Source organism: Arachis ipaensis, chromosome B7, assembly GCF_059453495.1.
Source record: "Arachis ipaensis isolate K30076 ecotype BB chromosome B7, ASM5945349v1, whole genome shotgun sequence".
Classification (NCBI taxonomy): domain Eukaryota; kingdom Viridiplantae; phylum Streptophyta; class Magnoliopsida; order Fabales; family Fabaceae; genus Arachis; species Arachis ipaensis.
In genome coordinates, this window is record NC_142442.1 from 136529211 (window position 1) to 136540969 (window position 11759).

Sequence of the window (11759 nt, forward strand, 5' to 3'; positions counted from 1 at the left end):
AAGATGATCAAAAGATGCCTAATACAATAGTAAAAGGTCCTATTTATAATAAACTAGCTACTAGGGTTTACATGAGTAAGTAATTGATGCATAAATCCACTTCCGGGGCCCACTTGGTGTGTGTTTGGGCTGAGCCTGAGTGTTGCACGTGCAGAGGCCATTTGTGGAGTTGAACGCCAGTATTTGTGCCAGTTTGGGCGTTCAACTCTGGTTTTGGATCCTTTTCTGGCGCTGGATGCCAGATTTTGGCAGAGAGCTGGCGTTGAACGCCAGTTTACGTCGTCTATTCTTGGCCAAAGTATGGACTATTATATATTGCTGGAAAGCCCTGGATGTCTACTTTCCAACGAAATTGGAAGCGCGCCATTTCGAGTTCTATAGCTCCAGAAAATCCACTTTGAGTGCAGGGAGGTCAGAATCCAACAGCATCAGCAGTCCTTCTTCAACCTCTGAATCTGATTTCTGCTCAAGTCCCTCAATTTCAGCCAGAAAATACCTGAAATCACAGAAAAACACACAAACTCATAGTAAAGTCCAGAAATGTGAATTTAACATAAAAACTAAAGAAAACATCCCTAAAAGTAACTAGATCCTACTAAAAACATACTAAAAACAATGCCAAAAAGCGTATAAATTATCCGCTCATCACAAGTCGATTGGCAAAATTTCTTGGTCACACGTGCGCGTCGCTATGATTTTCACAAATCCTCATTTTTTCATGAATTCTCCACTTTGCATGCTTTTTTTGCACTTCTTCAATCCAATCCCTGCCTTATAAACCCGGAATCACTCAACAAACATATCAAGGTATCAAATGGAATTAAAGTGAATTAAATTTAGCAATTTTAAGGCCTAAAAAGCATGTTTTCACTCTTAAGTACAATTTAGGAGAAATTCACAAAATCATGCTATTTCATTGAATAAATGTGAGAAAAATTGATAAAATCCACTAAATTCAACACAAGATAAACCACAAAATTAAGGTTTATCAACCTCCCCACACTTAAACCAAGCATGTCCTCATGCTAAACCAAGAAAGAGACAAGGAAGGGGTATCAACATTTATTCAATGTAAACTATCTAAATATAACCTATCTAAATGCATGCAACTACTTGGTCAAAATAAATCAATTTCCAAGAATACATATATGAACATAAGGGCTAAAGTAATAACAATCAAATCAAATCCACAATTGAATTGAATTATTGAAAAGAATTTACAAACTTGCATGATAAGAGATGATCATAGGTGAAAACATGTAATTGAGCAATCGAACCCCTCACCGGATGTGTATCCGCTCTAATTGTTCTAGTGTATAGGGTTAATCCACTCAATTCTCTTCTAATCATACTTTCTAAGGTAAGGATGCATATGGTCAAGTGAGCATGAAATTTGAATCTTTGATTAACCTAAACTCTCACCAAACATATATAACAACCTATACAATTTAAACATAATACCTAGCTACCCATGATTCTCACTTTTTCACGGACTCATGCATTCTCTTCAATCACAACACATATGCATTGTTATTATTACTTTACTTTGGGGCATTTTGTCCTCTTTTTATTTTTTTTCTTTTTCTTTTCCTTCTTTTTATTTTTCTTTTTTCATTTTTTTTGCAATGAAATATATACAAAAGTATCAATGCATATGGTTTAAACATTTAATGCATGAGTATGTACCCTATTCCCAAGATTTTCAACAAAAATACACTTTTATCTCAACCAATGTTCCCAAACTTCCCGCACTTAAATGATACACACTCTCACAAGTCTAAGCTAATCAAAGATCCAAACAAGGGACATTTATTATTTTTCACTTAGGGGTAGTGATGTGCTAAAATTAAGAACAAAAGAGAATTAAAATAGGCTCAAAATTGGCTACAATGATAGATAAAAGGGTAGGCTATTTAGGTAAGTGAGCTATTTAAAATGAAGGCCTCAATTATATAAATGCATTCATACACAAAATAATGGACATAAAAAATCAAACAAATCAAAGATTACAATCATAAAAAGAGAATAATACACACAATAATGAAAATAGTAGTTATATAATGTAACCACACAATTGGGCTCAAAAACTCACAAGCTTATGCGTTCTTAGCTCAAAAACATGTTCCACAATATATAATTCAAGCAAGTTGCAATGAAAATTTTTTTAATCAAATCAATTGGGGTGCCCTATAGATAAATTCTTTGGAACATTTTATTATTTTGACTAAGCTTATTATATATATATGCAACCTAAAAAATGCAACTAAAAATTTTAAAGACCTAGTAATAGAAGAAGAAGAAAAAAAAATGAAATGTGAAAGTGTTAGGATTAGAATTTTTCACCCAAAAACGGTCGATTGGCCGGACGACCTCCCCACACTTAAAAGTTTGCACCGTCCTCGGTGCACATAAGATCAAACGGGGTAGAAGGAGTCGTCATCACCCTACCTTCAGTTGGTGGGTCCTCGGTTGCTGCGTGTTCTTTCTTCTGCTTCTCTTTTTACTTATGGTGAATCATTCTGAAAGATAGAAAATAGGATAGCAAGACAAATAAACGCAAAAGCAAGAAAGCATGAATTGTTGGAATTGTAGAACCTATGCACAATTACTCAAGAGGGGGGGGTGAATTGAGTATTGCAACAACAATGAATCTTTTTGTGGAAGTTAAAGACAATATACAAAAGTGTTATTGTACTAGTATTTTTCCAAGAGCTTAACTCAATTGCTAAGCATTTATAAGGAGCTTTTACTTTCCAATAGACACCAACTCAAATAAATTGATCAAGCTTTTCACCAATCGGACTTAAGCTATTCCTTAAGTACTTACGAAGCTACTTTTCGATCACAATTTATTTGCTCAAAGGTAAAAGACAATAATATTGAAGAGATGAGTTTGGAGAGATGCAAACGCTATTTAGAGTGGTTCGGCACAATCCTTGTCCTACGTCCACTTTCTTTCTCAATCGCTATTGAGAAGTTCCACTATTGCCAAGCTTCAAGGTGCTCGCGCAAAACCTTTTACAATCCGAGTCCTTAGTTTCTAACACCTCACGGTATATGATCACCACTCGTATACTAACCCACTCCACTTAGAGATTCCTTCTCTAAGATTTGCCTTGAGTACTTAGTATACTTCTTTGGTATCCTCACCGACTATAGTGTTTATAACTCTTGACTCAACCTTGGAGATCACACTCCAATTTACAAAGTGTTACAAGAAAACAATTCTCAAAGAATTGTTGAGATGAAATGAGTACTCTCTAGAAGAGTGTATGATTACAAGTTTAGCACTATTGAACCAATTGATATTGCTCTCTCAAATTGTGTATTATAACACCTTAAAAATGTGTAGAATGAAAGAATATGAACAAGATAGTTTGCAAATACTCACGTGTATGAAATAAGGCTTCAATCCATCAATTTATAGACTTCCCAAACCTTAGAAACGTTGGGGAGTTAATGGGATGGAGCCGTTTTGTTAAAACTAGCCGTTTTTTATGTTTTTGAATCATTTGCATCGATGCATAACACTTTGCATCGATGCAAATGTGTCTTTGAAGCTGAAATTTGAATTTTCAGCTAGGTTGCATCGATGCAAACATCTTTGCATCGATGCAACAAGTCGTTGCATGCTTTGCATCGATGCAAGATGAGTGTGCATCGATGCAAACCTTAAAGAATGGCTTAAAATCACTTCAAAATGCTTAGGATTGATCTCAAACTTGTTGGAGTCAATTCCTATGCTTTTGTACCTTTGAAAACAAGTTTTTAAACCATTTGGCTAGCATCGAATTGCAAGATGTGCATCAAAATATTTTGAGTGTGTGTTGAGAGATTTAGCAATTGGTTCTTAACAAGAAGTTACCTAAGTCCTAAGACACTATACTTGTCTTCAAATGTTGTGGACTTGAGTTTCTTGTTGTTGTTGTGTTGCTTTCAACTCTTCATTCCTCAACGTTGAATGTTGGTTGATCTTTCAATATGCTTGTTCATTCAAGTTGTTTGTTGGTTTGTCTTTCATGTCGTTTGTTGGTTTGTCATTCATCAAAACCTACGAATACAAACTTCGCATACAAGCAACATGATTTACAGGAATGAGGTGAGGATCACTAAAATAAAGTGAAGTAATAAGTGTGTGACATAAAGGAAAATAGTACGTGAATTCTAAGTTGCGTGCGGGATAGAATTCACACACTAGCATTGAAAGCTATGTCACACTTACACAAAAGAGGCATACACTTCACTCATTTTAGTGGACTTGAGAAACTCTAAAGAAAACTTGTAAGTTAAGACAAACAAATAAGTAATAAGAAAGCATGAAAGCACTCAAGCAAATAATCAAGCAATTGTGAAATGGATGATGAATGGACATCGATAATTGTGCAAGGAAACTTAATGAACAAAAAAAACCTATGAAAATCACGCATCAATCAATGACACACCTTAAATTTTGGTTCGCATCACCTAATTAACATAAAGTGGGACACATGGTTGCTATGCAACTTAGAAAAATGGAGATATAAGGTAAAATCAATCACATAACAAGCATGGTCCATATAGCTTGAGAATTTCAAAAAGGATGCTCCTATGTGAGCTTACAATCCAATTTCACAAATGAAGCATTATGCCAAAATGAATAGTTTCAACCAAGATTCTGAAAACCGGACTGGACCGGCCGGTTCAACCAGGAACCGGCAAGGAAAACGGTCCGGTCCTCTCTCTAAAACCGTTAAACACAAAACCATTCTAAAACCGTTGAACCGGCCGGGAACCGAACAGTTGGACCGGACCGGAAACCGACCGGTTCTTAGAAACGACGCCGTTTTGCCATTTAGAACAGAAAAAAAAAAACACACTCACACTTCACCCCCCCAAACCTATTCGTGCTAGCCCTAGCCCCAGTCACACTTCACACGATGTCTCCCTCTCTCTCCCCAGCCACCGCCCTAGCTCCTAACCCAAAAGCCTAGCCTCTTCCACGGATCCGCCACCGCCATCCGTCGGAGGCGCCTCTTCCTTCCCCCTGTCCGAGACCGAAACCCCTAGCTTGGCACGTAGTCGCGTCGTCTTCTTGCTCGAGTTCGAGTTGCAAGCCGTGGTCTCGCCGTCTCCATCCTTCTCGTCTCGCCGTCGCCGTCCTTCTCTCATTCAAGGTTAGTGGTCTGAACTCTGAAATTTCAAATTACTCAAATATGCAATTTCTGAAATTAGGGATTTGTAAATCTGAACTATGAAGTTAGTGATTGATTTCTGATATGTTACTGATTCTGTTCTAATATGTGCTTTTGTTATTGATTTGTTACTGATTCTGAAATTGAGTAATGGATTTGTTTCTGAAATTGAGTAATGGATTTGTTACTGATTATGTTCTATGGTCTTATGGATGATTATTTGATTTCTAGCCATTCTGTTGCTATTTTTAATTTGGATTATGATTTATTGATTTTAGTTATGGATGGAAGTATTAATCAAGAAGCAGTTGTTGATAATGCCTGTTTGAGTAATAATTAGTCCGCCAATCCTCCTAATTCAAATGATTCTGCTAATCCTAATCCACCTAGTTCGAATAATAGTCAGTCACAAGGTTCTTCTAATTTATGAATGTATTTTTTGATGGATCTGTAATTAACTAATTACCCGGGTTAGTGTTTTAGTGTTTTCTCTGTTTTCAAATTTATTGTTACTCTGTTTAGTGTTTTCTAATTGCTCGTTGGCTAGTGTTTTACACTTTTACTGGTTTACTGGTTGCTGATGGCTCCTAATTTTTTTGTTGACATTTGCTAATGGCTTTGATTTATAGTTGCTGGTTTGGCTTTGATTTGTAGTTGCTGGCTCCTAATTATTGTTGGTTTTGCTGGCTTTGTTTGTTGCTGAATGTTGGTGGCAGAATTTAGATATGGTTATGTTGATAATTTTTTGATTTTTCAATGTGTTGTGGCTGGTCTTTACTTTTGTATTTGGCTATGGATACTTCTTTGTTTTGTAGTTGCTGGTTTTGCTTTGATTTGTAGTTGCTGGCTGATGAGCGGATAATTTATACGCTTTTTGGCATTGTTTTTAGTATGTTTTTAGTAGGATCTAGTTACTTTTAGGGATATTTTCATTAGTTTTTATGTTAAATTCACATTTCTGGACTTTACTATGAGTTTGTGTGTTTTCTGTGATTTCAGGTATTTTCTGGCTGAAATTGAGGGACTTGAGCAAAAATCAGATTCAGAGGTTGAAGAAGGACTGCTGATGCTGTTGGATTCTGACCTCCCTGCACTCAAAGTGGATTTTCTGGAGCTACAGAACTCAAAATGGCGCGCTTCCAATTGCGTTGGAAAGTAGACATCCAGGGCTTTCCATAAATATATAATAGTTCATACTTTGTTTGAGATTAGATGACGCAAAAGGGCGTTGAACGCCAGTTATACGCTGCAGTCTGGAGTTAAACGCCAGAAACACGTCACGAACCAGAGTTGAACGCCAGAAACACGTCACAACCTGGCGTTCAACTCCAAAAGAAGCCTCTACACGTGGAAAGCTAAAGCTCAGCCCAAGCACACACCAAGTGGGCCCCGGAAGTGGATTTATGCATCAATTACTTACTTCTGTAAACCCTAGTAACTAGTTTAGTATAAATAGGACTTTTTACTATTGTATTAGACATCCTGGATTGTATTTTTGATCCTGTGATCACGTTTTGGGGGCTGGCCTCTTGGCCATGCCTGAACCTTTCACTTATGTATTTTTAACGGTAGAGTTTCTACACTCCATAGATTAAGGTGTGGAGCTCTGCTGTTCCTCATGAATTAATGCAAAGTACTACTGTTTTTCTATTCAATTCAACTTATTCCGCTTCTAAGATATTCATTCGCACTTCAACATGAATGTGATGAACGTGACAATCATCATCATTCTCCCACGAACGCGTACCTGACAACCACTTCCGTTCCACCCTAGATTGGATGATTATCTCTTGGATCTCTTAATCAGAATCTTCGTGGTATAAGCTAGATTGATGGCGGCATTCATGAGAATCCGAAAAGTCTAAACCTTGTCTGTGATATTCCGAGTAGGATTCTGGGATTGAATGACTGTGACGAACTTCAAACTCGCGAGTGCTGGGCGTAGTGACAGACGCAAAAGGAGGGTGAATCCTATTCCAGTATGATCGAGAACCTCAGATGATTAGCTGTGCCGTGACAGAGCATTTGGACCATTTTCACAAGAGGATGGGATGTAGCCATTGACCACGGTGATGCCTCCAGATGATTAGCCATGCAGTGACAGCGCATCGGACCATTTTCACAGAGAGGATGAAAAATAGCCATTGACAATGGTGATGTCCTTACATAAAGCCAGCCATGGAAAGGAGTAGGACTGATTGAATGAAGACAGCAGGAAAGCAGAAGTTCAGAGGGACGAAAGAATCTCTATACGCTTATCTGAAATTCTCACCAATGATATACATAAGTATTTCTATCTTTATTTTCTATTTATCTATTATTTTATTTTCGAAAACTCCATAGCCATTTGATATCCGCCTGACTGAGATCTACAAGATAACCATAGCTTGCTTCAAGCCGATAATCTCCGTGGGATCGACCCTTACTCACGTAAGGTTTTATTACTTGGACGACCCAGTGCACTTGCTGGTTAGTTGTATCGAAGTTGTGAATGAAAAACAATCTATTAAGACGTGCGTACAAGTTTTTGGCGCTGTTGCCTGAGATCACAATTTCGTGCACTAAGTTTTTGGCGCCGTTGCCGGGGATTGTTCTAGTTTGGACAACTGACGGTTCATTTTGTTGCTCAGATTAGGTAACTTTCTTTTTGTTTTATTTTCATAAAAATTTTCAAAAATCTTTCAAAAATTTCTCATCTGTTTTCGAAAATTATTTCAGAATTTTTAAGAATGAATTCTAGAGTTTCATGAAAAATGTTTGAGCCTGGCTGGCTGTAAAGCCATGTCTAAATTCATTTGGACTGGGGCTTCCAACCCAACATTATCAAGAGCAAGCTAGTTGTTGCTAATCCACCTGCTGCTGTTCCTGATCCACTTGATTTACATGCTAAAGCTTGACTGACTATTAAGCCATGACTAACCCTCAGATTGGAGCTTTAGACTAAGAGTGCAAGATTCTTGGAATTCATATTAAAAATTTTGGAATCCTTATTTTTCTTTTCCACAAACAATTTTCGAAAAATACAAAAAAAAAATTATAAAATCATAAAAACCAAAAATATATTGTGTTTCTTGTTTGAGTCTTGAGTCAATTTTCAAGTTTGGTGTCAATTGCATTTTTTCTAAAAATTTATGCATTTTTCAAAAATTCATGCATTCATAGTGTTCTTCATGATCTTCAAGTTGTTCTTGGCCAGTCTTCTTGTTTGATCTTCATTTTTTCTTGTTTTGTGTCTTTTCTTGTTTTTCATGTGCATTTTTGCATTCATAGTTTCTGAACATGAAAGATTTCTAAGTTTGGTGTCTTGCATGTTTTCTTTGCATTGAAACCTTTTCAAAAATATGTTCTTAATGTTCATCATGATCTTCAAAGTGTTCTTGGTGTTCATCTTGACATTCATAACATTCTTGCATGCATTCATTGTTTTGATCCAAAATTTTCATGCATTGCATAATTTTCATGTTTTTCTTTCTCATCATTAAAAATTCAAAAATAAAAAAATATCTTCCCCTTTTTCTCTCTTAAAATTTCGAAAATGAGATTTGACTTTTTCAAAAATTTTAAAATCTAGTTTTTATGAGTCAAATCAATTTTTCAATTTAAAAATCTTATCTTTTTCAAAATCTTTTTCAAAAATCAAATCTTTTTCATTTTTCTTAGTTATTTTCGAAAATTCTAAAAATATTTTTCAAAAATATTTTTCTTATCTTTATCACATAATTTTCGAAAATAACATCATCAATTAATGTTGTGATTCAAAAATTTCAAGTTTGTTACTTGCTTTTTAAGAAAGATTCAAACTTTAAGTTCTAGAATCATATCTTGTGATTTTTTGTGAATCAAGTCATTAATTGTGATTTTAAAAATTAAATCTTTTTCAAAACTAATTTCAATCATCTCTTTTCAAAAATATCTTTTTATCTTATCTTTTTCAAAATCATATCTTTTTCAAAAATTTGATTTTAAAATATCTTTTCTAACTTCTTATCTTCTTATCTTTTCAAAATTGATTTTCAAATTTGTTTCAACTAACTAACTAACTTTTTGTTTGTTTCTTATCTTTTTTCAAAACTACCTAACTAACCCTCTCTCTCTAATTTTCGAAAATATCTCCCTCTTTTTCAAAAATTCTTTTTAATTAACTAATTGTTTCAATTTTTAATTTTAATTTGATTTTATTCCTAATTTTCGAAAATCACTAACCCTTTTTCAAAAATAATTTTCGAAAATCCTTCTCTCTCATCTCCTTCTATTTATTTATTCATCTACTAACATCTATGCTCTCCTCACCCTTGTGTTTCTTTCCTTACATTACATTCTTTTCTTCTTCTTTTCTTCTACCCACACAGGGACCTCTATACTGTGGTAAAAAGGATCCCTATTATTATTTTTCTGTTCCCTCTTTTTCATATGAGCAGGAGCAAGGACAAGAATATTCTTGTTGAAGCAGATCCAGAACCTGAAAGGACTCTGAAGAGGAAACTAAGAGAAGCTAAATTACAACAATCCAGCAAGCACCTTTCAGAAATTTTCGAACAAGAAGAGGAGATGGCAGCCGAAAATAATAATAATGCAAGGAGGATGCTTGGTGACTTTACTGCACCTAATTCCAATTTACATGGAAGAAGCATCTCCATCCCTACCATTGGAGCAAACAACTTTGAGCTGAAACCTCAATTAGTTTCTCTAATGCAGTAGAACTGCAAGTTCCATGGACTTCCATCTGAAGATCCTTTTCAGTTTTTAACTGAATTTTTGGAGATCTGTGATACTGTTAAGACTAATGGAGTAGATCCTGAAGTCTACAGGCTCATGCTTTTCCCTTTTACTGTAAGATACAGAGCTAGAGTGTGGTTGGACTCTCAACCCAAAGATAGCCTGAACTCTTGGGATAAGCTGGTCACGGCTTTCTTAGCCAAGTTCTTTCCTCCTCAAAAGCTGAGCAAGCTTAGAGTGGATGTTCAAACCTTCAGACAGAAAGAAGGTGAATCCCTCTATGAAGCTTGGGAGAGATACAAGCAACTGACCAAAAAGTGTCCTTCTGACATGCTTTCAGAATGGACCATCCTGGATATATTCTATGATGGTCTGTCTGAATTAGCTAAGATTTCATTGGATACTTCTGCAGGCGGATCCATTCACCTAAAGAAAATGCCTGCAGAAGCTCAAGAACTCATTGACATGGTTGCTAATAACCAGTTCATGTACACTTCTGAGAGGAATCCTGTGAGTAATGGGATGCCTCAGAAGAAGGGAGTTCTTGAAATTGATACTCTGAATGCCATATTGGCTCAGAACAAAATATTGACTCAACAAGTCAATATAATTTCTCAGAGTCTGACTGGAATGCAAGCTGCATCCAACAGTACTCAAGAGGCATCTTCTGAAGAAGAAGCTTATGATCCTGAGAACCCTGCAATAGCAGAGGTAAATTACATGGGTGAACCATATGGGAACACCTATAATCCCTCATGGAAAAATCACCCAAATCTCTCATGGAAGGATCAAAAGCCTCAACAAGGCTTTAATAATGGTGAAAGAAATAGGTTTAACAATAGTAAACCTTTTCCATCATCCACTCAGCAACAGATAGAGAACTCTGAACAAAATACCTCTAATTTAGCAAACTTAGTCTCTGATCTATCTAAGGCCATTGTAAGTTTCATGAATGAAACAAGGTCCTCCATTAGAAATTTGGAGGCACAAGTGGACCAGCTGAGTAAAAGGATCACTGAAATCCCTCCTAGTACTTTCCCAAGCAATACAGAAGAAAATCCAAAAGGAGAGTGCAAGGCCATTGATATAACCATCATGGCCGAACCCAAGGAAGAAGGGGAGGACGTGAATCCCAAGGAGGAAGACCTCCTGGGACGTCCAGTGATCAATAAGGAGTTTCCCTATGAGGAACCAAAGGAATCTGAGACTCATCTAGAGACCATAGAGATTCCATTGAACCTCCTTACGCCATTCATGAGCTCTGATGAGTATTCATCTTCTGAAGAGAATGAGGATGTTACTGAAGAGCAAGTTGCCAAGTTCCTTGGTGCAATCATGAAGCTGAATGCCAATTTATTTGATAAAGAAACTTGGGGAGATGAACCTCCCCTTTTCACCAATGAACTAAATGCATTGGATCAACTGAGATTGCCTCAGAAGAAACAGGATCCTGGAAAGTTCCTAATACCTTGTACCATAGGCACCATGACCTTTGAGAAAGCTCTATGTGACCTGGGGTCAAGAATAAACCTCATGCCACTCTCTGTAATGGAGAAACTGGGAATCTTTGAGGTACAAGCTGCCAGAATCTCATTAGAGATGGCAGACAATTCCAGAAAACAGGCTTATGGACAAGTAGAGGACATATTAGTAAAGGTTGAAGGCCTTTACATCCCTGCTGATTTCATAATCCTAGATACTGGGAAGGATGAGGATGAATCCATCATCCTTGGAAGACCCTTCCTAGCCACAGCAAGAGCTGTGATTGATGTTGACAGAGGTGAATTAGTCCTTCAATTGAATGAGGACTCCCTTGTATTTACAACTCAAGGTTATCCTTCTGTAAACATGGAAAAGAGGCACAGTAAGCTT

General features: G+C 36.5%; 1 non-coding gene across 1 annotated transcript; it reads right to left on the minus strand.

The window, feature by feature from the left end:
• Nucleotides 1-10115: 10115 nt before the first annotated feature.
• On the minus strand, nucleotides 10116-10223 carry LOC148554297 (small nucleolar RNA R71). The gene has a single exon (XR_015893145.1). It is a non-coding gene; the product is annotated as a small nucleolar RNA R71 (small nucleolar RNA).
• Between the last annotated feature and the right edge of the window lie 1536 nt (nucleotides 10224-11759).